This window comes from Nymphaea colorata, unplaced genomic scaffold (genome assembly GCF_008831285.2).
Source record: "Nymphaea colorata isolate Beijing-Zhang1983 unplaced genomic scaffold, ASM883128v2 scaffold0001, whole genome shotgun sequence".
Classification (NCBI taxonomy): domain Eukaryota; kingdom Viridiplantae; phylum Streptophyta; class Magnoliopsida; order Nymphaeales; family Nymphaeaceae; genus Nymphaea; species Nymphaea colorata.
Genome location: NW_022204507.1, coordinates 1,162,322 through 1,188,151, shown reverse-complemented (window position 1 = coordinate 1,188,151; position 25,830 = coordinate 1,162,322). Strand labels below are relative to the sequence as shown.

Here is a 25,830-nt window from a genome sequence, read left to right as displayed (position 1 = left end):
TATTACGTATGTATCTAGTTAGGCATACTTCAAAGTTTATCCTCCTAGATACATCTCTTTCATTTGATTATAGATCTATTCTGAAGAATCCACGAATACAGACTATGCTGAAGATTCAAAACAGACTTTGTTTTTGTTTCTTCTTTTTTCGTTAGTGTGTATATTTTAGTGTGTATATTGATTATATATTACAAATTATTATTCAATTCGAATTGAATAATAATTTGTAATATATAGGAAGAATAATTATAGTATGATTTTATAGTTAGTTTAGTTATAAAAAATAAGAAATAAGATAAAGATAAGAAAATAATAGAAATTTTATTTCATTATTTTCTAGTTAATAAATAGTCTTTCATTTATAATTTTTTCATTTCGTGCTTTCATTCGAAATGAAAAAAAAATTTCAACGGGATTCAAACTGAGTTGAATTTTTAAGCAAGTCGATTGTGAAACCCTTCTGTAGAATGTCGAATATTTGTTTTACGTCTTCTACGCGAAAATGCTCAATTCTCATAAGATCTTCTTGACTTTTACTCAAAAGGTCCAGCAATGTATGTATATTAGACCTTTTGAGACAGTTATAAGTCCTAGGAGGCAATTCTAATTGATCAATAAAAATACGTTTCAATATGATTTCTCTTTTCATATTATCCAATCCATCATCAAAGGTAAAAAAGGGCACACTAGCCCTTTTTTTATTGTCCTCCATATTTCTATTTATGTCCTGTTCCTCCGCATGTAAAAAAGGAATAAATAAATCGATCAAATTACGAGAAGCTTCATAAAGCGCTTCCTTAGGAGTTAAACTTCCATTCGTCCATATTTCAAGAAAAAGTATCTCTTGTTTCTCATTCCCATTCCCATAAGAATGAATACTATGATTCGCATTTCGAACAGGCATGGATACAGCATCTATAGGATAGCTTCCGTCTTGATAGTTATTTGGGGTTCTCGTACAATATCCACGACCCCTCTCAATTTTTAATTCAATGCAAAAAAACAACCGGTTCCGTTAGGACAGCTATATGCTGTGTAGTATCAACTATTTCTACAGAAGGTGGTGAGATGATATCTTGAGCAGTTACGTGTCTAGGGCCCCTGACATAGATAGATGCGTCGAGAGTTCCGTACAGATCACTTCTAAATACAATTTTTTTCAAATTCATTAAAATTTCATGGACTGATTCTTCAATACCTACTATCGTAGAATATTCATGTGGTACCTTATCAGATTTTGCGCGCGTAATACATGTTCCTTCTAGTTCTCCAAGTAAAGCCCTTCGCATCGCGATACCGATTGTATCGGCTTGACCCTTCATAAGTGGGGATAAAACGAAACGACCATAATAAAGGCATTTGCTGTCTGCTCTTGATTCAACACACTTCCACTGCAGCGTCCAAGTGGATACTGGTACTTCCTCCCGAACCATACTAATATAATATTATTTGATGAGATCATTTAATTATTTATTTCTCTTGGATTGGAATCTTTTCCATTTTTATTTCTAAACGCACCTTTTTTTTGGCGGTCTACATCCATTATGCGGCATAGGGGTTACGTCACGTACAAAATTTAATAGTATACCACTTCTACGAATCGCTCGTAATGCTGCATCTCTCTCGAGACCGGGACCCTTTATCATGACTTCTGCTCGTTGCATACCCTGGTCTACTACCGCACGAATAGCATTTCCTGCTGCGGTTTGAGCAACAAATGGGGTACCCCTTCTTGTGCCCTTGAATCCACAGGTACCCGCAGAAGACCAAGAAACGACCCGACCTTGTGGGTCTGTAACAGTAACAATAGTATTGTTGAAACTCGCTTGAACATGAATAACTCCTATTGGTGTTCTACACCCACTCTTACGTGAACTAATATGGCTATTTCTACGTGAACCAATTCTTGGTATAGGTTTTGTCATATTCTATTTGCCATCTCATAAATATGAGTCAGAGATATACGGATATATCCATTTCATGTGAAAACAAATTCTTTATTTATTTGTACATTAGGTCTCTTAGAAAGTGAAGTTCTTTTTTTTTATAAATATTATCCCTGTCTCTGTTTATGTTTCGGATTAGAACAAATTACTATAATTCGTCCTCGCCTACGGATCAGTCGACATTTTTCACAAATCTTATGAACAGAAGCTCTTATTTTCATATTTGTTGTTCCTTAATTCTGAATCTACTCTTTGAAAGAAAATAAGTCTCTTTTCTTTAATTCACCTTAAGTTAGTGTTTGAGCCTTAAAATTTATCCCCATGAAAATTTAAATACCTAATCGTTTGAGTCTTTATTGCGAAGTCTATAAATTATACGTCCCCTTGTTGAATCATAACGGCTGACTTCTATTTTTACTCTATCTCCTGGTAGTATTTGTATAAAACTACGTCGTATCCGCCCTGAAACATAACCTAGAACCAGGTCTTCGTTATCTAAGCGAACCCAGAACATGCCATTGGGAAGTGATTCAGTAATTAAACCTTCATGGATCAATTTTTGTTCTTTCATTCCAGGTAACCTCCTTGAAGTATTAACTAATGTAGGAGGAGTGACATTAGACAACCCACCTCTACTCTCTTTTTCATAAATAGGAAGTTACGTATCAAATTCGTATACCAGATGGATCACCTCACCATATATAAAACAAAATTTCTCCTCCAATTCTTTCTAGTCGAGCTTCTCGATCTGTCATTATACCCCTAGAAGTAGAAAGAATTACAACCCCTATCCCGCCTGAAATCCTAGGAATTCGTTGAGAGTTGGAATAGATTCGCAGACCTGGTCTGCTGATACGCTTTAAAATATTTCTATGTGCTCTTTTCCTATTTCTTCTATGTCGTAGGGTTAAAACCAAGAAATCCTTGTTGTTTTCCCGGTGCTTCCTAACATTTTCGATAAAACCCTCTCGTAGAAGTATTTTCACAATGTTTTCGGTAATATTAGTGGATGGTATTCGAACTGTTCCTTTTTTATCCATGTCAGCATTTCTTATATAAGTTATTATATCGGCAATAGTGTCTCTACCCATGACGAACTATCATTTTTTTTTTTTGCTTTGATATAATCAACATGTTTCTTTTTTTATTTTTCATTAAAGGTATATGCCTGAGACATAATCTACTAATTGATACATTTCAAAGACCCTACTACCCATTGTCTCGTCTACTAGCGTTCATTATTTATAATACTTCGGGAGCTAATGAGACTATCTTAGTGAAATTTATCTGTCTCAATTCACGAGCAATCGAACCAAAAACTCGGGTGCCTTTTGGATTTCCTTCTTGATCAATGACAACTGCTGCATTGTCATCATACCGGATTATCATACCGTTGTCGCGCTTGAGTTCTTTACATGTACGTACAATTACAGCTCTGATTACTTCTGATCTTTCCAGGGGCATATTTGGCACTGCTTCTTTGATTACAGCAACAATAACGTCACCGATATGAGCATATCGGTAATTACTAGCTCCTATGATTCGAATACACATCAATTTTCGAGCTCTGCTGTTGTCCGCTACATTCAAAAAGGTCTGAGGTTGAATAATCTTTCTTTTATTTGAGTTCTTTCAACGCAAGAGGCGAGGGGGAAAAGAAAATTTTCTGTCCAAAAATAAGTAAACCAGCGATTATAGATTATATTTTTCATCATTCATAAATATCCCTTTGGTCCGATATCCCTATTCCGCAATAACGAATTTTGTTCGTATAGGCATTTTGCGCGCCGCTATTTCCATAGCGGCTCTGGCTACGGTTTCTGATACTCCGCCCATTTCATAAAGTATTCGATCCGGTTTAACGACGGATACCCAATATTCAGGAGATCCCTTCCCCGAACCCATACGTGTTTCCGCGGGTCTTAGTGTAACGGGTTTGTCGGGGAATATACGTACCCATATTTTTCCGCCACGACGGGCATATCGTGTCATTGCGCGGCGCCCTGCTTCTATTTGTCTAGATGTGATCCAAGCGGGTTCAAGTGCCTGAAGCGCATATTTACCGAAACAAATACGATTGCCCCGATAAGATACTCCTTTCATTCTTCCTCTATGTTGTTTATGAAACCTGGTTCTTTTGGGGTTATAGTTGATGGTAGTGTCTCAATTCCATCTCTACTACAGAACCGGACATGAGAGTTTCTTCTCATCCAGCTCCTCGCGAATGAAACGATAAATAAACAATAAATAATATTAGGATTATTTAATGGATGAAATTTCACGGGCGAATATTTACTCTTTTATATTTATCTGCTTTATTCATAGGGTCGCTCCATAACCTCTTCGAAGAAATCAGTTCGTTCCCGGCGCGTTCCGCCATCCCGTCTAGTGAATCATTAGGATTCGTTTTCAATCGAATCCTCCGCAGTCACAGGTTCCGTCGTTCCCATAGCTTCCCCTCCATTAATGTCGAGGTCTGAATTCTGCAATGGAGCTTCTAATTTAATCTGTCCCTGAGTCAATCTCCTCATTCTCTATCGACTCAATGCTCTTTATTTTTTGAAATCTATCTCAATTATAGATGAATTGAATTATATTATAGTATATGATGCCTTATCACATTGCCCTTTCTAAGATGATTCATAGACCATACATATTGGAATAATATATCATTTCTTTTCCCCTTCTCTCTTTCTCTCATCCTTCCATTCATCCGCATCCCTCTATTTTGGTTTCACAACTTACACAATCAATCAAGATTCATTTTTACTTTATTGAAAAAGGATTTCAGTTGCTACAAATATATGATTATTATCTCATATAATGACCGATTCCTTGGATCTTGAGAATACGAAGCAATGAGCTGGTTATTAATTTATATTTATATTAGATAGGGTCCAATTCTTTCTTTTAGTCCCAACGAGTCACACACTAAGCATAGCAATTCTATCATATCAAAGTGGTAAATCGAATTGTTATTCAAACATATATAATTGATCCGTTTTGACTAAACGGAAAAAGACCTAAACTAAATTGAGTTTTTTGCCCTGTCCATGGATAAGTATCCATGAATAGAATCGCAAGAAAAGGAGCCATTACTCTTCATCCAAAAATATCCAAATTTTTATCCCTAATACTCCATAGATAGTTCGAACTGGATAGGAACAATAATCAATTTTCACTCGAATGGTCTGTAGGGGAACCCTACCTTCTCTAATCCATTCAACGCGGGCAATTTCGTTTCCATTGAGACGTCCTGCAATTTGTACCTGAATTCCCTTTGCATCCGCTTGATCAGCTAATTCAATAGCTTTTTTCATTGCCTTTCTAAAAGGAAACTCTATTCTTTAATTGCAGAGCGATATATTCTGCAAGAATATTAGGTTGCCCGTAAGGTCTTGCAACTCTTGCGATAGCAATGTTGAGTCTTCGGTTCACAGAATGAAAGCTTTTTTGTACATTAGTATGTAATTCTTCGATTCCTCGGGCTCGACCCTCTATTAACATATTGGCGAATCCAATATGAATTATGACTTGGATCAAATCGATTCTTTTTTTAATATCTATACGTGCAATTCCTTCAAAACCTGAGGATATTCTCATATGTTTTTGTACATAATTCTTGATACAATCCCGTATTTTTTCATCTTCCTGGAGACCTTTGGAATAATTTTTTGGTTGTGCGAACCAAAAGGAACGATGACTTTGGGTTGTACCAAGTCTGAAACCAAGTGGATTTATTTTCTGTCCCATATCTACCTACCAATATTCTCTTTCTAAACTAAAAGTCATGTTTTGAAAATCAAATATTTTTTAAATTGAAGTTAGGTCTTTCGCTCAATACAATAGTTATATGACAGGTGGGTCTTTTTATTGGGTAACTACGTCCCCGAGCTCGCGGTTTTAACCTTTTGACGATAACACCTTCGTTGACTTCGGCTTTACTAATAAATAAATCAGCTTCTTTCAAACCCCTATTGTGATCAGAGTGGGAGATGGAAAAGATTGCAACGGGACAGGAGGGATAGGTAAAGGGATAGGACATGGCATTTCAGATGACACAGAAGTATGACTAAAGTAAGACTGAGACTCAAAACAAGTGACATCCGCACTGATATACTCTTTGTGAGTTACCAGATCAAAGCACTTGTACCCTTTTTGGTTTCGAGGATAGCTAATGAACACACACTTAATGACTTGAGCAGCAAGTTTATCACGTTTAGGCCTAAGGATGTGAACAAAACAGGTACAACCAAAAACTTTTGGTGCAATGAAAAATATGCTTCGATTGGGATAAACAAGTTTAATCGGTACTTTGTTGTCAATGGAGGATGATGGCAAACGACTGGTCTGGTAACAAGCCATGTGTATGGCATCACCCCATAAGTATGCAGGTACATGATTATGAAGCATTAGGGTACGAGCAACAGTTAGAAGTTGCCTATGTTTTCGTTCGGCAACTCCATTCTGTTGTGAGGTATGAGGACATGTAAATTGGGGAGAGATACCATTTTCAGCACAAAAGGTAATTAAGATAGATGATTTGAACTCAAAAGCATTATCAGTGCGAATACACTTAACCACAGAACCAAATTGAGTCTTTATTTCAATAACCAAGTTTTTGATAATACAAATTACTTCAGACCTTTCCTTCAAAAGGAATACCCAATTGACTCGAGAATAATCATCAACAATGACAAGAAAGTACCTAAACTTAGCTCGGCTAGCAACCCTGCTAGGCCCCCACACATTAACATGAAGAAGATCAAATAACCCTTGACTTGAAGAACAAAGATTCGAAGGAAAACTACAACGTGTGTGCTTGCCAAGTTGACAAGCCACACACTGAAAAGACTCTGGAACTGAAAGATTAGGTAGGAGAAAAGAGAGCTTGGGTGCTGAAGGAGGACCAAGCCGAAGATGCCATTGGAAGAATGTAGGCTCAAATGTAGAAGAGGTAGCAGCAAGACCCATAGGAGCCGACAGGATGTAGACGCCCCTTTTTCATAGCCGCTACCAATCGTCTTCCCAGTTTGCAAGTCTTGAAATGAGCATGAACCAGGGTCAAAAATAATGCGACAGTGTAAATCAGTAGTCAACAGTTTAACAGAGAGTAAATGAGATGGAAATTCAGGAGCATATAAAACATCTGGAATAGTCATGGACTGAGAAAGCTTCACATCTCCATAACCCAATACAAATGACATTCTACCATCTGCCATTTTGACATGACATGCCTGAGGAAATCTATGCAAAGTAGTGAAAGATCCAGGTCTACTGCAGAAATGTCTTGATGCTCCTGAATCAATAATCCATGAAGTACCTGAGTCAGACGTGGAAGGACCCACTGAGAAGGCTCGCTCAGTCAACGCTGTGGAAGCTGAAGCCTGTGACGCTTTGTGTGCTAAAAATTTCTCATACTCATCTCTGTCAATGCTAACTGTAACTGTCTCTGGTGCTATACTAGACGAAGAGTCCTCCATTGTAGGAGTGGCAGCCTGTGCAGAGCCCATAGATGAGTGAGTAGGGCTCTTGCCTTGTTTGGTGACCATATTTCTTCCCTGCGACAAAGAGGATGGGCGACCATGTTTATCCCAACAGCGATCCTCTAAGTGTCCAATCTTTCCACAATAAGTGCATTGGAACCTCCCACGGCCCCCAGTTCCATGACCTATACCTCTTCCTCTGGTACTATAGGTGGTGCTATGACCACGACCACCCCCCCACAGCAAGAGCAGAAGCTGGTGTCACACCAGCTGGTTGAGACAAGCTAATAGCCAGACAGCTAAGTTTGTTGTATGCATCAGAGAGATCAGGAATTTCACTTCCAGTGAGCATCTGATCCTCAGCAGCATCATACTCAGGAGAGAGACCAGCAAGAAACTTTGCAACCATAGTAGGTTCAAAGTGTGACTTATAACAAGATTTGCATGGAGGATGCAAGAATTTCAGACGTTCATAGGTAGCTTTAACTATTGTAAAGTATTGTGATAAGTCCTGATTTCCCTGTCGGAGGTTGTGCAACTCTTCTTCAACTTGAAGGATTTTACTCACATTCTTATCTTGTGAATATGTCTGTCTAAGGAATTCCCACATCTTCTTCGCAGTAGTATAGTAATAGTAGAAGCTATTTGTGGTTGGACGCTATTCATAATCCAAAACATAACCATGTTGTCGTCCTCTTCCCAGATTATGTACTTCCTTGACTTGTCAATAGGCTCATCCTCTTCAATTATGTGTCTCTTTTGATGTCCTTTGACTGACAACATAAAGGACCTGGACCACAGTTCATAGTTGTGTCCATCTAATTTAACCGTAGATCCATAGGAGAAGGGATTTCCAACCCCTTTATGATCGTTACCACCCTCTGATTTGTGGTTCTCAGCCATAATGAATCACAACAAGAAATTAAGAATGAGAATACCAAGATAAAATAATATGCAGCAACTTCACGCAGACGTCATGAACAAAACCAAGAAATGTGCACAAGCTTCTTTCACAACCCCGAACAACAAGGAAAAAGGGAAAACCTAGCTTAAAATATTCTGCTGAAAGCACACAAGAAAAAAAAAGGAAAACCTTGCTGAAAATATTCTGCTGAAAGCACAACCTTACAAACAATGTCTGCCGCTACTTCTTCTATTCCCAACCTCAACTCTCAAACAGCAAGTCCACGTCTTGCGTAGATAAGTTCTGCATATATTCTGCCTCAACTCTCAAACAGCAAGTCCACGTCTTGCGTAGATAAATTCTGCATATATTCTGCTTCACCAGAACCTCTGATCATGCCTTAAACCATAGCCACACAACAACATATCAACTTTGCTTTAATACTCTAAACAACATCCATGAACAACACGTAAAACCTTCTCCACACACTCCACTTGAGGATCTGATCACGCCTTCCACATAGGCGAGATCAGGTCCTCCTCCACGCAGCAAGAAAGATGAGAGAAATCAGTGATCACGCCAGCAGCAGCCTGAGATGATCACGTAAGCAGCAGCCTGAGAAGATACAACAAGAAAGACGAGAGAAGATCACGCCAGTAGCTTGAGAAGATCACGCCAGCAGTGACTCTGATACCATGTTGCGTAATGGAGAAGGGGGAGAACGAGAGAGAGAGAGAGAGAGAGAGAGAGAGAGAGAGAGAGAGAGACGAAAAAGAGATTCAATTCATATCGTGCTCTAATCTCTACTTAAAGAGAGATTAGGGCATGGCTGGGGCTATTACAAAAGTAAGACAACTAAAATAGTAAAAAGACAAAAGAGAACCCTAACTTTTAAATAATCAAATGACTACCACACTGAAAGCCAAACTTTCTAATTTCAACAATACTCAAACATGACACATTATACCAACCAATATTTCTCTTTAGGTTGCTATTCTGAACTAATTGCAAGAAAATATACAGATTGAGGTTAATCATCAATGTTGTTTTCCATTACACTGTCATAATCCTGCCCTTCCTTTTATGGCTCCTCCCCGTATGAAACATTGCTACACCTAGCCCTTGTAGTAGCAGTTACTGATAGTTTCATCCCCACCTTTTTTAAATTTTATTCTTACACATAAGGTGGATTACTGTTAATTCCTTATTTGGTGACTCTACTGCAGATCTCACTCCTAGTTTGATTCATATATACAGGAAACCTAAACACTATAGGACATTGTAATGAATTCTGGATATATAATAAGTATTGTTATTTCCGGTGGGGGCTGGCCATACCAAAATGCAGTACAATAAGTTAGTGAACTTCATAAATATTTAACAGAACTAATAGTAGAGCAATGTCTATGTCTGAGAGAGATTTAATTGATCAATGTGATAGCTCGTAATAACCCATAGTGGAAAGAAGAGAGAACCGAGACAGAAGCAGAAGGAGATAAGCTGAGCCGTAATAGAATCAAAAGCTTGCTGCTTTTTCCTCTTTTCCTCCCCCTTGAAAGTCGCCACCATTAATTCTTTAGGTAAAAGAAGCGTATGATTCATATGCCAACAAGTTCGTATGCCAAATTAGTGAAAGAACAACCAAAAGGGTCGGTAACAAAGACTCGCGTTGAAAAAACATGGCCACTGTACATATTTTTCAATTCGTTGAGTCCTGTTTTTGTGGCAAGTTGATTATATTAAAACTGGTTGACTACAAATTTCACTTTCACAATTATCTCTATTTTGAAGCACATCCCTTTAGGCTTTAAATGGTTTTGATTAGTAAACCCGAATTAATTAAACTCATGGGCATACTTATAAAATAATATTTTTATATGGGGCAAGGCACTTAGAAACCTGGCTTGGAAATCCACTACCTTTTTTTTTCTGTTCAGCTCGTACTCCATTCTTTAAAATGCTCAGCGGATTATTCATGTTCACGTTTTAAGGAATTGAGCATGCCCTGAATACAAAAAAAAAAGGTAGTGGATTTCCAAGCGAGCTTTTTAAGTGCCTTTTCCAACATCACGTGCTTACTGAAAAATGTTATTATAATACAAGGTATGCCCACTAACTTATTTAATTCGGGTTTAACAACATCCATTTAAGGGGATGTGCTTCACAATAGAGATAAGCTATCCAAGTGAAATTTGTCCTGAACCAGCTTTGTCTACAGTCAACTAACCCCAAAGAATAACGAACAGACTTAACCTATATGTTCAGCAGCCGTGCTTTTCCAAGGCAAGTCTTTGTGCCCCTCTTGGTTGTTCTTTCACTAATTTGGTATATGAACTTGTTGGAATATGGATCATACGCTTTCTTTACCTAAAAAGTAATGGTAGTGAGCATTATTCGACTTGTGAACGATCAGCAAATGAAAAATCCTAGAAGGGGGAGGAACAGAAGATAATGCCGCAAGCTTTTGATTCTATTATGACTTGGCTTTTCTCCTTCGGCTTCCCGTTTCAGTTTGCACTCCTTTACCTATCTAGTTGATCACATTAAATCCCTTGGATATAGACTGTACTCTACCATTAGTTCTGTTAAATATTCATAATGTTCATTAATTAAGTTATTGTACTCGCTTTGAGTATGGTTGGCCCCTCATAAGAAATAATATAACTAATTATATGTCCATAATTCATTGCAATCTCCTATTGGTCAGGTTTTATCCTATATACGAATCGGGTAGGAGTGAGATCTCTGGTAGGGTTACCATGTTAGGATCTTAACATGGTAATCCACCTTATGGGGTAGGGATGGACTTTAAAAATGGTAGGGATGGAAATTTCAATAGCTGCTCTATAAGGAGGTGTTTTGACAAAGTAACATTACGACGAAAGTGTCACATGAATTTGTCTCCAAAATTAAACTGATTTATGGAACTATGAGTCGTGGTGGTCCATAAATCTACCTCAATTTTGGGATAGATTCATGATGTACTCCCAACTGATGCCTAGTGGAATCAAGGCATGGCCCAACGAAGCCAGAGACAGCTATGAGGAGTCACCATGCCTTTTTTTTTATTTTTTTTTAAACTTAGGTAATTTCAAAAAAAAAAAAAAGGGAAGATTGGAGGTATTTTAGGAAATTAAATGTTTTTGACATTTGAAATAAAACCAAGGGTAATTTAGAAAATCAATGGCATTTTGAAAATGAAAATAAATGGCAACCTATGGAATTTCCATGATGCATTAAATTTAGCGCTCAATGAGATCTGAAATAAAATTTTGTATTTGGATTACTAGTTTTGGATCTGAATGTGATTATTTAGATCTGAATGGAATTTGGGATCCAAAACAGATAGTTTGGATCTGAAAGTGATGATTTGGACCCAGATATATCTGAAACTGATGCTTTGGATCGAAATTGATCTGAAAGTGACATTTTGGATCTGAACAGATCCAAACGTGATATTTTGGATTTGGATAGATCCAAAAGTGATTTCTTGGATGCAAATGGATCCTAAAGTAATGGTCTGGATTTGGATGGATCCGATAATGTCAGTTTTGATCTGAATGAATCTGAAAGTGATAATTTAGATCAGAATGCATCTAAAAGTAATATTTTAGATCCGGATGATCCAAAAGTAATATTTTGGATCTGGATGGATCCGAAAGAAATGGTTTGGATATGGATAGATCCGAATGTATCCGATAGTGTTTTGGATCTTGCCCGGACTTGCATTAGTTGAAATGGTTTTTCAAAAGAAGACCATTTCTTCTTTAAGACCCATTACGAGTTAGGCCTTTCCCTGACTGATTCAATTTCACTGAATCCATTTTGAGTTCATCTTTTGAATACTTGAATTCTTTTGGACATTAAAAAGTTGCTTTGATGATTGCACCCTAGTTAGATCACGTCATATATTGAATCTTCATATAAAGAATAATCCTAATTTCATGACATTCACAATATGATTCCTTATTTGTTGCTTAGTTTCTGGATTAATGTGAGATTATAGGCTGAAGATCTCAATTCTTTCTAATTGAATAGATATTTGAAAAGGGAAGCCATGACAAAAACTACGTCTTCTTGACTCTAAAAGAATGCAGCAGCCATGGCTGGAGGCAAGATGGCAGAGGATGGAAAGCACCTGTTAATGGAAGATGTCAAGTCCAACGAGTCTGGACAGTGGCTTTCTCCAAGCTATGAAGTTCTTGCTACTGCCAATAACAGTAACAAGGCAATGAACTCTGGGTTAACAAATGATGATCACAGGTATACTTCCAGCACAAGAGTTGGAAATGAGCTTGGATCTGGAAGGCCTCAGCTGCACATATAGCAGTTCGAGGTTTTTGTTGTCACCATGACCATATATGGTATATGGGGCTATGCATTCAGCAATGATAAAGTTGCAAAATATGTAGCAGATGTAATGCCATTTCTTGCGATGGCAACTTTTGAGGATGGAATTGGATGTGTTTACAAGTTAATTTACTAAATGCTTTTCTTTATTCGGTTTTACAGTGAAAGCACCAATTGTTGTTCATGGATGCATGACATAAATGTAACATCTAATGAATGCTTAGCACTTATAATTTGCTGAACATAAAAAATTATGTAGAAAAACACCATAAGAACAGGTAGATGGGAAATCTTTTTCTGACATATCAGCTTAGATAAACCAGTCATAGTTCTGAGCGTAGGTTATCGGTCCCCATCCCCATATGCAGGAAGTCCTTATGTAGCCTTTTATTATTTCTGTTGGCTTACACTACTTTTTTTCTTATCGGAGTTGAATAGGGCACTCAAGAAAGGGGTTATTTCAAACGACAAATCTGAACTAGACATTTACCATCACTCGATGAATCCAGTAAAATGGGACAAGGAATCTGATTGGGCCTCTACTCAGTCTTGCTTGCACTAACTTGTGCGAATTATGGTACACAGTTATATAAAGACTTTCTGAATAATTTGTATGAATTATGGTGCACAGGACTTGTGCTAGTAGAGAATTTGGATCAAGCCGACCTATTGACACCCGTGGTACCACCCAAAACAAGTGATTTCAAATTTGTGTCTTCTCCTTTAAAGTTTATTCACTTAAGAGTGTATGTTCAATTAGCTTTTCGTTTAGTTTTTTATGAACATTAAAAGAATATTATATTGTTTAGGTGTGACTCTTGCATGTTAAATGGAAACGAATGGTTGCTAGTACTGCCATATTATTTAGCAAAACAAACACGTGCATACGTTTGTACTTAAATAAGTGACCAAAGCATGAATTTTAGGCTTGGGCTATATCCAAGGGATAAATTTCTGTGAGAAGAGAAACGTAGAGGAAAAGGGATGTTTTCTCTTTGCATATATGTCGTGGGGGCACATTGGATATCACTGATGATCTGCCTTAAAAGCATGCTGCTGTGTCATGATGGAGCTTAATTTGGCAAATATAGTTTCATTATGTTCATTACTTATACATAATGTGCATCCTTGTTGTAGTATTGGAGGGGCAAGTTGTCTAAAATTTCAACTTTGAGCATGGCTTATTATCATTGCAATTTCATTTTTGTAAATGCACATGCTTAATGGTTTTGTAGAATTATGAATCATTTTTAGGTTGTGTAATGTTGTTATTAATGTTGACCACTTCTTGTTCCAATTCCACAGCTAGCGAAAATGGCACACTCTTTTAAGTATCAAAGTTATCATGTAATGTGAATTATCAGCAGTCATTTTTATAGTAAAAATGGTCCAAATTCAAGGCTGTTATTTGATATGTACATATCGGTATGTATTGAATTGTTAGTTTGCAATACATCAATGATTGGCATTGTTCATATGCTATTTGTTAGAATATCAACCCCCATTCTTTAGGCCATGCTTAAAATCGTTTTGAAGATTCTTACAATCCAATGGAATTTAGAAACTCGAATGTTGAAAGATGCATTTAAAAACTTGAAAATTTAGCAAAGATTTACGTAAAATATGAAATCAAATCCAAAAAATTTGAAGATCTCACAAGAAATTGAGAAAACTCAAAGAAAATCAAAGCATAGGAATTTGAAGTCAATTTACAAAATTTTGGAAAACTTAGAAAATTCTTTCAAAGATTTATATAGACATAGTAACATTCTTGAAATGATTTCAAAGATTCATAAGGGTTTTGAAAAGAATTTACAATAAATTAGAAAACCTCTCATTTTGTTGTGTATCTTGACTATGTTTGGATCGAAGAAATAGAAGAGAGTTCTAATCTGTTCACAAAATTGGATTTGGGATTTCGTCCTAAGATTTGGATCAGATGTCTAATCTGATCCGATCTCTGATGTTGGATTTCAGATTTGGATCTATGATCTAGAACAGAGGTCAAATCTAATCCAATCTACAATGTTGAAACAAGTTTTACTAATTTGGGTGCCGATAGCACCACAGGCCATCCGCGGTCGATCTCTCGTTCGCCAGTGACTCTAACGGCCATTCCCCATCAGGTATTTCAATGTCTCTCTCTCTCTCTCTCTCTCTCTCTCTCTCTCTCTCTCTCTCTCGCGCGCGCGCGCGCGGGCGCGTGCGCGTGCTCTTTGATCTCTTTCCGGCTCTTTGTGGCATACGGATTCTTGCTACCCATCGCTGGACTCTCTCTCTTTTTCATATTACCAACCGTCTGGGACTGGGGCCTTTGGTCCGACATCCCAAAATTGACCGTTGGGTATTAGGGAATAAGGTCTCCAGTCGGCGTCTCCAAATCACCCCTGGGACTGGGTTGTCTTGCCTAGCATCCATAAAATGATCCTCGTGCATCAGGAAGATTATCCCCTGGATGATTCCCCAAATCCTCCAACCGACCGGTAGAGAGTGGAGGGACTCGGGTTGAAAAATATCCAAGCAAAATCATATACCAACTTTTGAAAAAATAAAGGAAAATTTAGTGTCGAATTATTTATCTCGTTACATGCTTGTCTGGGATTCGTCATATTGATATGAGCTCAATAGAGGCCAATGCTGGGGCCCTTAGCTTGTATATGGTCCTGTGTTCTATGTCAGTCATTATTCTGATGGGTGATTTGTCACTTCCTGTAGTAGCACAAAGATGCTTATCTGCATGTATGCATACACTTCCTGTAGTAGCACAAAGATGCTTATGTCCATGTATGCATACACTTCCTACATGTTCTGCACATCTAGCATGCTCATCTTGAATCATTTGGCATACGGTTGAACTTTCATACTTCATAATTCTTCGTCTGGATTCAATCTAATTAAGAAACAAGGGTAGACTCAGAGCTTCTCAAGCCCACATGGATTCCCTCTTAGGTGCTTCACCATATGCATGGCTAGTTGATCCATAGTTAGCAAAGGGGTAGAGCTCGGCGTGTGCCAAAGATTGAGAGAGAGAGACGAAAGGTGGTAATTTTAACTCCAAATACTGTTTACGGGGAGGTCTTTTATCCCTACCAACTGCATGGTATACTTACATGACAATAAAATGGACGAAAAACATGATTCTTCCAAAAGGAATGGCTCGTAAGCACCTTAACATGCACAGAGAGTTAGCCTCTAATCTCCTGGCAAATAACAAAGGTACAAAAATTTCAAATTCTGTGTGCCGTTATTTCTGGACCAGCAAGAGCTTACTGTGCAGTACCCAAAGTAAACAAATTATATGACAAGTGAAACACCAGAAACATAAACAATTCAGATACTGCCATTTAAGCATCAGAAGAAAGAATAAACAGTATCAATAAAGATAGAAAGGAAGATCCAGTTAATTGCCATGGCAGGCCAAGCAACTGTCGAAGCTGGAAAGGGAAATAAAAAGATTAGTACACATACACAATGTCTAACGCGCACACACACAAGGACATACATATGCAGCAATTTTGGATTCCCATCATACAACTTCAAAAAGCAAGCAAATGCAAGAATGGCCAAATCAGGATTATAACTTAGCCGTACTTGCCTGTAAGGTAGAAATAGGACCATCATATTTGTGTTCATGCTTGAACTCAAAATGATGGAGAAAACAAGAGATCAAATAGGACTTACGTTTCCAGCACTAGAATAATGTGAGCAATAGTGGAATTTTGGGATAGTTGGATCATCAAAGCTGGAGTATCTTTCTACAAATTTTTCCAAGCGTTCAGCATTCAGAGCACCAATGGGCTGCTAGAACATATATCTAAATTTAAAAACAAATACATAAAGCTCAAACTGAAGAAACAACAAACTTCATAAGAAGCAATGAAAGGATATTGAAAGGTCCCTGTACGAAGATGGATCATCCAAATCTAAATCCTTTGAACAGTAGTCCGCAAGAATCCAAGGGAAAACAGGATACTGTTACAAGAGGCAACTTGTAAGACAAATTCTCAAAGAACAAACAACAAACAGGCTTGCATAGTTATTTGACAAAAACCTGAGTGATGTCATTATAACACCGCCCAGCAAGAGTATTTAGCTGCATTAGATACTCAAAATTGCTAATCTGCATCAAACATTATTTCATAAGAAGGCAATAATCTGGGCTTCACTGTTACAGAAAGAATCACATCAATGATTCAATCAAAATTTTACCTCCCACCTAGACCAACGCCCCATAAGCTGAGTTCTCTTGAGCAGCTGTTCTGGTCTGTATGAATAAAAATAGCAAAGAGCAGTTTAGGTTTAGAAGCATAGAGCACTGATAAGATGGTCCATAAAAAGAAAGGCAACTTGAACTAACCTGTGTTGTCAAATATATGTTATTTAGATGAGGTGTCGGTCTTGAACAATTGCTCCATATGTGTTTCTGCGTCCTTCAGCAGTCTGCAATAAAAATCACAATAATCTATTAAGCATCAAAGTAGGACATGATACTGCTATGCAAAGCTTAATAAACGAAAAGAGCAGAGAGGGATCATACCCCAAAATCAAAAAGGAAGTTTGACTGGTCGATCGTAAACAACTCCAGTGCACTTCTCCGCAAAAGGTATCTGCATCACAAAGCAACTATTAATTGAGGATATTACACCACTGTTTTTCCTTTTTTTCTCTAATTTACTTTTTTCCTTATTTTTGCATTCTGCGTAGAGGCGTTTCGGGTCATTAACTAATTCAGCCCCTTGAAATAGCAACTGAATATGCCCAGTAACTTCAAGGGAGACCCTGCCATTCCTTTGTCTACAAAATGAGGGTATACCTCCTTATGTTGTATGCTACTATGAATATTTAAGTTTAATAAAACTGTTTGTCTATGTGTGTTCTACAAGGTTTAAGCCTACGTGATTATTCTTTCATATTCTGAATATTTTAAAAGCTTTTGCGCAATTGCGTTACTTGTCAAGTGATTTATTCCATTCTGTCCTAAGCACATCAGTTTTAAAAGTATATTAAATTATAACTAGAAGGGTCTACATTATAGAAAAACTGGCATCACTGTTTTCAAAACATTCAGGAGAACCAAGATCCAAGTAGTGATTTTCATCCATAATTTGCCATATCTGAGTTAGTGCAAACGGAGCCAAACTCAAACGAAAAGAAAGTATCCTTTAGGTGATCTAAATTAAAAAGTTCATCAAGGGTGAGATTTGAATAGATTGATGATCCTCTGTCAGAGAACTAAATAGATCGTGTATTCTCTTCCTATAAAGACAACATAATGTTGTGCAGCCAAATTGACAGTGAAAAGTTAAGCATACAACCAGAATGAAATGAATGCATCCAACCTTCTACCAAAAAACTTGATGAAGAGACGACGTAGGCCAAGTCCAATCCGTTTTGGCACTTACTCCATTGTTTGAAGGAACTTCATCAACTAATTTATCAGCTATGAAGTTTATTCTCTTTGTAGTTACCTGGACAAAATTATTCAAAAATGCATTACCAGCAATATTTGTCCCCAAATTTTTGTTGCAGGAAAACAACATAGAAATAATGATATTCAGATGCGATACTAATATATGACTGTGAATATGCTTGTGTGACCAAGTGAAAATACTCCACCAAAATGTTTGTCAAGATGAACTAAAGCAACCGCTCACCTGAAAGGTTCCTCGTATGACTCGTAAAGGACGCACCATTGGTGAAGAAAATTTGACAACGATTCTTTCATCTGATTCACTCAGCATGTGCCCAGCGGTGGAAGAAGTGCTTTGTCTTTGATGTGCTTCAGAGACTTCAGCAACAGTATGGTCCACAGGAATCTGAATAGGCGCCTCAGCAACCATAGTAGGCTGCTCGTGATGACCCTTCACCTCTTCCCCTCCGCTCTTCCTATCTTGGATGTCATCAGCTTCGTCCCGACCATCATCTTCATTGCCACCTTCAAGTAACAAAGCCTCAGGCACAAGAATCAAAGCGCTAGAAGGAAGAACACCAGACAGTGAGGCTTCTGCGTCATTTCTGCGATCGATAGGCTGCTCCTGATCAGGTCTTATTGAAATATGTTCAAAATTTGCAGCCGCACCAATGTGCTTAGATCCACGATAATTTCTTCTTAAGCATCTTCTCATTCGAGAAGAACTTTCCATAAAATCCAACTTCCAAAGCTCCTTAAGAAGCGAAAACGTTCTCAAGTGAATTAGTTTTCATCACTTTATGCACATTATAGAGTGATGCAAGGGCCTTATAAATACTAAACAGAAAGAAAACCTAGCGATAAGTATAGTAATATACTCCCATTTATATATAGGCTTATAGATTACCTCACAGCTATGTGGGGAAGGAAATTTTATTTTCAAAAGAGAAATTAATTAGATGCTATGTCACACATGGCTGCACCCATGTCAACACGACGCCGTGTCCTTTCTTATGCAAGTTCTCCTTTTTTTTTCGTCTCCCTGTTTCTTTGTTTATGTATAGTAATACAGATTCAACTAAGAAACAATCTAAAATTATATATATTATGAATAAACATATTTATATATATATATAATAAATATATTATATATTTACAATTATACACCCTCGCCGCACCCTTGCCGATTAACATGTATTCTCATTAATTGTATTTAGCCACACAGAGATATATGGGGAAAAGAAATTTAAGTTTCCAAAACAGAAATTAGTCAGATGTTTTGCTCATTAAGCATGATGGTCTCTCTCCCTCTCTCTCTGTGATGACCAAGAAAGAGTGAGTGAAACTCCCATTACAAGATACTCAAGTTTCTAGATAAGTATTAGTAAGATGATATGAAGTCCTCTCTTCCAAATGATATTTACTATTAAAAGGTCTTTCCAAAAAAAGTGAGACCTGCACAACATTTTCTAAGGAAATGAACACTAAAAGATATTTAAGTCTCCCAAAAAAAAAGAGTTATAAGATGACCTAAATGCATCTCTAGCTCTCAACAATACAATAAAGACACTTGCAATTAAAACAGAATACAAATTGCTATATATATATATTGGCCCTAAGCATAAACTATAACCCGAGTCCAGCCAGCTCATTATGGACGTGAAACCCTTTAAGGCATCTCCACGTATCACATAGCTACCAACAAAGCTACCCTTATAAAAGCATGGTTGATGTCTTCAAGTAACATGCAATAAAGAAAGCTCCCAAGCTTCCCAGACAATTCAATTATATACAAAAAAATAAAGGATAAGTCTATCACACCAAGTGGAAAAATTGAAGCATATTACATGTGGAATCATAGACATTCCATCAATTATAAGAATATGTAATCACAAAGCTCCAAATATAACGGTCAACTCACCTGATTGGAAGCATAAAAATAACTCCTGCCACAAACAGTATTTTGGTAAGCAAAGGAAGACTAGGCACTAAAATGCAGAAAAGAAGGTTGGTCATGCAATGAAACGTGAATTTAAATGTAAAGACCCAGCAATGAGCACTTACTCTTTGGTTGGCACATGAAGATACTTCATGAAAGCTTCAGAAAACTGCTCAAAAAGCTCATGAACAGCATCAACAAAATGAATCTGAAACCAGAAAGTGAAAATGTTGAAGGAACAGCAGATTATCAATCTAGAAGGAAAATTAATAAAGCAATCACACCATACTAAAATGTATAAATTAATTATTTCAGACACATAAAATAACTTGGTGTAAGAATATCAACTTAGAGCAACAATATCTCAAAAAACCAAGCAAAACTCATGATCTTTCCAAGCAAAAAGCTAAACACTACCACACTAAGATAATTAGATGAACGGCATACCTCGCCTAGACCATCACTTGCCCCAAGCAAGAAGCCAACAATTGCAGAAAAGAGTGTACAGAAAATCTGAAAAGAGTGTATAGTAAATCTGAAAATCCAGAAGATAAATCTGCAAATAATAGCATATCAGTACGAGACTGCAGGAAAAAGAACTATTCAAAATCAAAGACAATGAGCAGCTGCAGGACATTTTCATGAATTACACTGTCAACGAAAACGGGGAAAAATGGTTCTACAACAAACAATATGGAAAAACTTAACCACCTGAAACAAACTTTTTAGCTAACACACAGTCATAAGACCCCAAACTATTAAGCTTATGAATTTGACGGTATCCAAGAACCAGAAACACCCTATTCTCCTAAATCACAATTCACCTACAGAAGTTTTGACTTTGCACACCTTGACTAACCGCATAACATTAATCAATAAAATCTAAAAAATGCATGGATACAAAAGAATCATCAATAAAGGAAATTAACAAATTTCAAGCAAAAACCGAGCTGTACGAAACATATTGAGGTATATACAGCACTATCTGTAAAGAACTGCATCCACGTAGTCTAAGGCTCTCCAAAACCTAACGAAAGCTCAGCAGCTGATGTTCCCTTCAAAGCCAAAAAAGGTTTCAAGTACATAGCCAACAAAATTTCAGTGAACTTAAGGCACAAACCCATCTCCACACTTAGGCAACCCAAGCTAGGGCTTTAAAAACATAATACATGTGTACAGACACTCCAAAATTTGCTACACCACATGCTATCATGAATCATACCTCAATGTAGCATGGCCAAGCCCTTAGCACCAGGCCATGCCCACCTGCTAAGTCGCTAACTTGCTATCAAATGGCCATTCCATCATTGGCCCAATTCAACATCTGATGTCCACCCCATTATTCCAAGTCTTTGCCAACTGCCTTCATGCTTGGCCTTCTCATAGGTGTTGTGGGTGCTACATTCTCAAGTGCCTCAATGTATGTCACTAGAGAACTAGACGAAGCCGAGGCAATGAGTAGACCCTAGAGCTTAGGCATGCATGCCTAGGCTGGACTAAGCACTCTAAATGAAAAAATATATATATAAAATAAAAATGTAAAAGCTAATAAAATGAAACCAAAATATTATTATATATACACATATATAAACATATACATGATTATATATAGTCACAAAAAGACTGACAAAATAATACAAAACTAAAGATCGTTAAATAATAAAAAATTTATTCATATAAATACACATACAATAACATCAGGTCTCTCTCTCTCTCTCTCTCTCTCTCTCTCTCTCTCGCTGGTTGGTCCACCAAAACGATTGTGATAGACACCAAAGCTGCTTGCTTGTAATTGTGTCTCACTGAAGGATCTATAATTTAGTGGAAGAGTTGGAAGGGGAGAGGAAACAAACATTGGCCACCGACGAGGCATTGAAAAAGGAAAACCAAGAACCTAAGACAAGAAAGTCAAAACAAAACATGACACTATGCAGGAAACTATTAAAGCAGAAAACAATTGCCCAACTCAACAAAACTAAATAATCAAACTAAATCAAAATCTGATCCTACTGAATACAAATCAAACCAATGACCTTAACCGCTGAACGTGCAATAGCTAACTAAAGGATCTATTCAACTAACCTGACACTAACGTGACACAAGAGAAACTGAGCATTATCCTCGTCTAAAACCATGAAGGACCTGAGGATATAAAACCCAAAACCCATGCAACTTCGATGAATAGAACCTTTCAAAAATTGATTGGCCCTTTTGAAAAGAGATAAGAGGTTCCATGACAAACTCAACCCTAAGTCTGGATTATGTTGAAGACACTCGGTTAAGATGGAATAATGGGTCAGGCTTAATCACTTGTCCCAAATGATATGCATCTCTTGAGACAAAGAAAATGGAATTCGTCACACTCAACATGAGTTGACTAGCTTCGAGGAGTTTCATTTATTCCATGAATGGACTAATGGTTTGGTAATGGAATAGCCAACATCTTTCAAGGACAAAGGGGATTGGGAATGAAATGACAAACATATTTCAAGACCAAAGGAAATTGATTAGTTCCTCCTATGACTAGAGATGTCAAGTTTTTAGTTTGAAATAGTTAAAAAATGATCAATTTAACTAATAATCATGAGTGCTCATGTTGTGCAAATAATATGTCCTTCATTTACACATAGCACCTACCGTTCAAGCATTAGGATTCATTTCGTGTCAATGTCGTCAAATCTCTAGAAGGGATGCCTTTCAATTTCCAAAATATGAACATAAAGGAATCACCCTCAGCATCTTAGGTAATCAAAAATATGAGAAGATATTGACCCTAAGACCACACATCTACCAAAGATTTTCACATTCAATTCCTGCGAGTTCAGCTTTCATGCCTTTGATCTCTTGGCAGACACCTTTTGCTTTTTTTTCCTCTTTTTTTTCTTTCTTTTGCCTTTAATTTTTTTTTTTCCTTGATTTTTTTTTTAAGGCCGACCTTCACCTTTGAGGGAATACCTCACCACCCCAAAGGCTACTACGAAGCTCCAGCGCTTTGGTGGTTATGTGTAGCTTTATCGCATATCCAACCCACTTCACCTTGTGGGTTTTCGACGAGACAAAGGTTCATAAGTCGTTATCTTCGCGGTATAGACATAAATCACCTATATGCCTACCCAGTACTCTTGATTACTGACCCAGAGGAACGACTACACAAGCTTCGAGCCAATCTCTCAACTCTCATTTTGCTACATGCCAAGATCTTACAAAGGATTTTGGCTTCTCTCTCAAGATATCTTCCTGTTAAATCCTTGCAAATGCTTGATTACTAGAGTCAATAGCATTTCCTAGTTTCGACTTTCTCAACTTCACAGGACCTTTCCTTACTGCTCATATTCAAGATCTTTTCAGTTTTCTTCTTCCACTGTTTGGCAACAAAAATTTGAAATTTTATCCTTTTGCTCAAGGAGGTACTAAGAATAAAGAAAAGCCACATCATTGTGTGAGAAGACACTTTTAAAATGTTTTTAAGCAAAACTCAAAATTATCACTTTTACAAAAATTCTTAACATCAAATGGTATATCACTAAGAGGAAGGAATTCTACTCTAAAGAAGAAAGTGAATGCAAAATAGCATAGGTTGGTTGGGTAGAAAAATGAACTTCACCAACTCTCCTAGAAACTTCTATACGAAAGGTTGGTTTAATAGTGATGATTTTCAATAAATGTTTCAGTCCTCAACTGATTGAAAGTTTTACAAATGGTTTACGTTAAGCTCATATCTTTCCCCAAAGGAAGCCCGAGATAAACCAATCCAATGTGGTGGGTTTTGTAAAATCATCAAGTGCATGATAATGACAACTACGGGATTGGACTCTGTTAGACTCTAAATGTACGTCTATCCAGCAAAGTTTGATCAGTCTTGTGCCCTGGTTACATGATTATAAACTTCAATTTCACAAGCTAATTGAAGTCCATTGTCAAAAAAAAAATAACAAAAACTTTCTTAAAGGCAAAAGAATACCAAAGTACAAAATGCTTAGGTTTATAATAATCAAGAAACTCCAGTACTTGCCAAAAAATCGTCATGAAATGTAACCATCAGAAAAGAAAAATGAAATCAAAGTATGAATTTAGTGTGAACTGTCTCCCAAAATTATTCAAAAATAGCCAAATTTATGTGGAACAAAATACTTATACAATAACAAATTAATCAGAGAGAAATTGGCCTGCAGCCTGCTTAGCAGCAGAACACAACAGAAACAACATCAGTGATGAACTATCATATCATGAGGCCTGCAAGAAAGGATTCAGGAGAAGAGCAGCAATCTTTAACATTGGCATGACAGATGCATTGTTTCCATTGTTGTTAGGCATGTGAGCTTATGCAGGCCACAAGAACATTTTACCTTCCTAGTCTAATCCCTCGAAAGTATTTTATGACTAAACAAAGGCAACAAAAACTCATGTTTTGATACAAGATCATGCCATGAATACTCAAGCCCATTAAGATTTATAATAATTTTTGTAGGATTGACCAATGGCCTTATCTGCATATGTTGGAAAGGAAACAATAAGACAGATGAAACATAAACAAAAGAACCATCATCGACCAGTTAGCAATTGGTATCTGCTTTTACTTACGTGGAGGAAATAGGCAAATGAGAATTTTGCTCCAAATACAGCAAGCCAGAAAATCATATATCTGCATTTTATCAATATGAAAAAACATGAGCACCCTGTTCATGGGACTGTGTGCCAGTTCACACAATAAAGAGTCAGACTTCACAACAGCCAAAAAGATTCATCCAGTCCAATGTGCCTAACAACCAAAAGAGTACAAGGAAAATGTACATTCCAATTGCACACAATTGGGCTTCAAAGGACCATTTATGTGTGTTTATCTAAGCGTTATGGGAAAGTTAGGAGGGGCATCTGATCTCCTTGGCTTATACATGGCTTGGTGACTAGATCAAGCTCATATTACCCTAATCAATTCATCTTTCAATAAATTAAAAGACAAAGAGGTTGTGTGGTAAGAACATAAATGTATTGTGAATTCAAGGAGCAAATAATAATCAAAGCCATTCAACATCTATTCAATTGCCTACTTAATAAAAGAAGAAATCCTAAGTATATCTGACAAAGAAACTTCTTCACATCCATATTCCTGGCATGAACTTAATGCACCATCTTCAGGATGGAAGTCAATTGCAGAGTATTGCATTTAGACAATCACAAGCATGAGGATAACAACATCCACGGCCACGACAACCAAACCAGAGCAAGAATAGCTCACTGTTCAATCACGATCTCAAAACAAAGTATAGGCGCATAACCAAATATTGATGCAAAAAGAAGTGACACATAGTAATTTTCAAGCATGGATAACTAAAGTAAACCACACCATGTGTACAGGTCAGCCTACTATTCCTAGTGGTTGGTGTAGTAGAACAGGCTTCGACTGTTTGATGGACCGTGGCACCTCCAATGCCATGGGCCTAAGAATCATGTGTGCCAGCTGAAGCATGCACAGTTCCAAAAGGTTTGTAGGAATAGTAATTGCCGTAATAACCAACCATGCGAATGGTAACCAATAGGTTTGCTGAACAGTTCATAACAAGATAGGTTTGCTGAACCACTGACACCAAAAGCAAAAAGCAACATCCCCACTTTTTCCACTATAACATTCCAAGTGTTGACAAAAAAGAAAAACGCAAATAATTTGCAAAGGACGGTTGTAGCTCGTAAAGAGAGGTGCAAAACAAATGAAAAAATAAATTTCTGAAAGGCCCCAAAATTTTGGAAAAAGGTGAAAAAACAATTAATTTCTGATCAACAAAAAACGTAAGGAAAAA

At 37.2% G+C, this 25,830-nt stretch overlaps 1 pseudogene; it reads right to left on the bottom strand.

Annotated features, from left to right (window-relative positions):
• Positions 1-262: 262 nt before the first annotated feature.
• LOC126409260 (DNA-directed RNA polymerase subunit alpha-like) lies at positions 263-1,620 on the bottom strand (annotated as a pseudogene).
• Between the last annotated feature and the right edge of the window lie 24,210 nt (positions 1,621-25,830).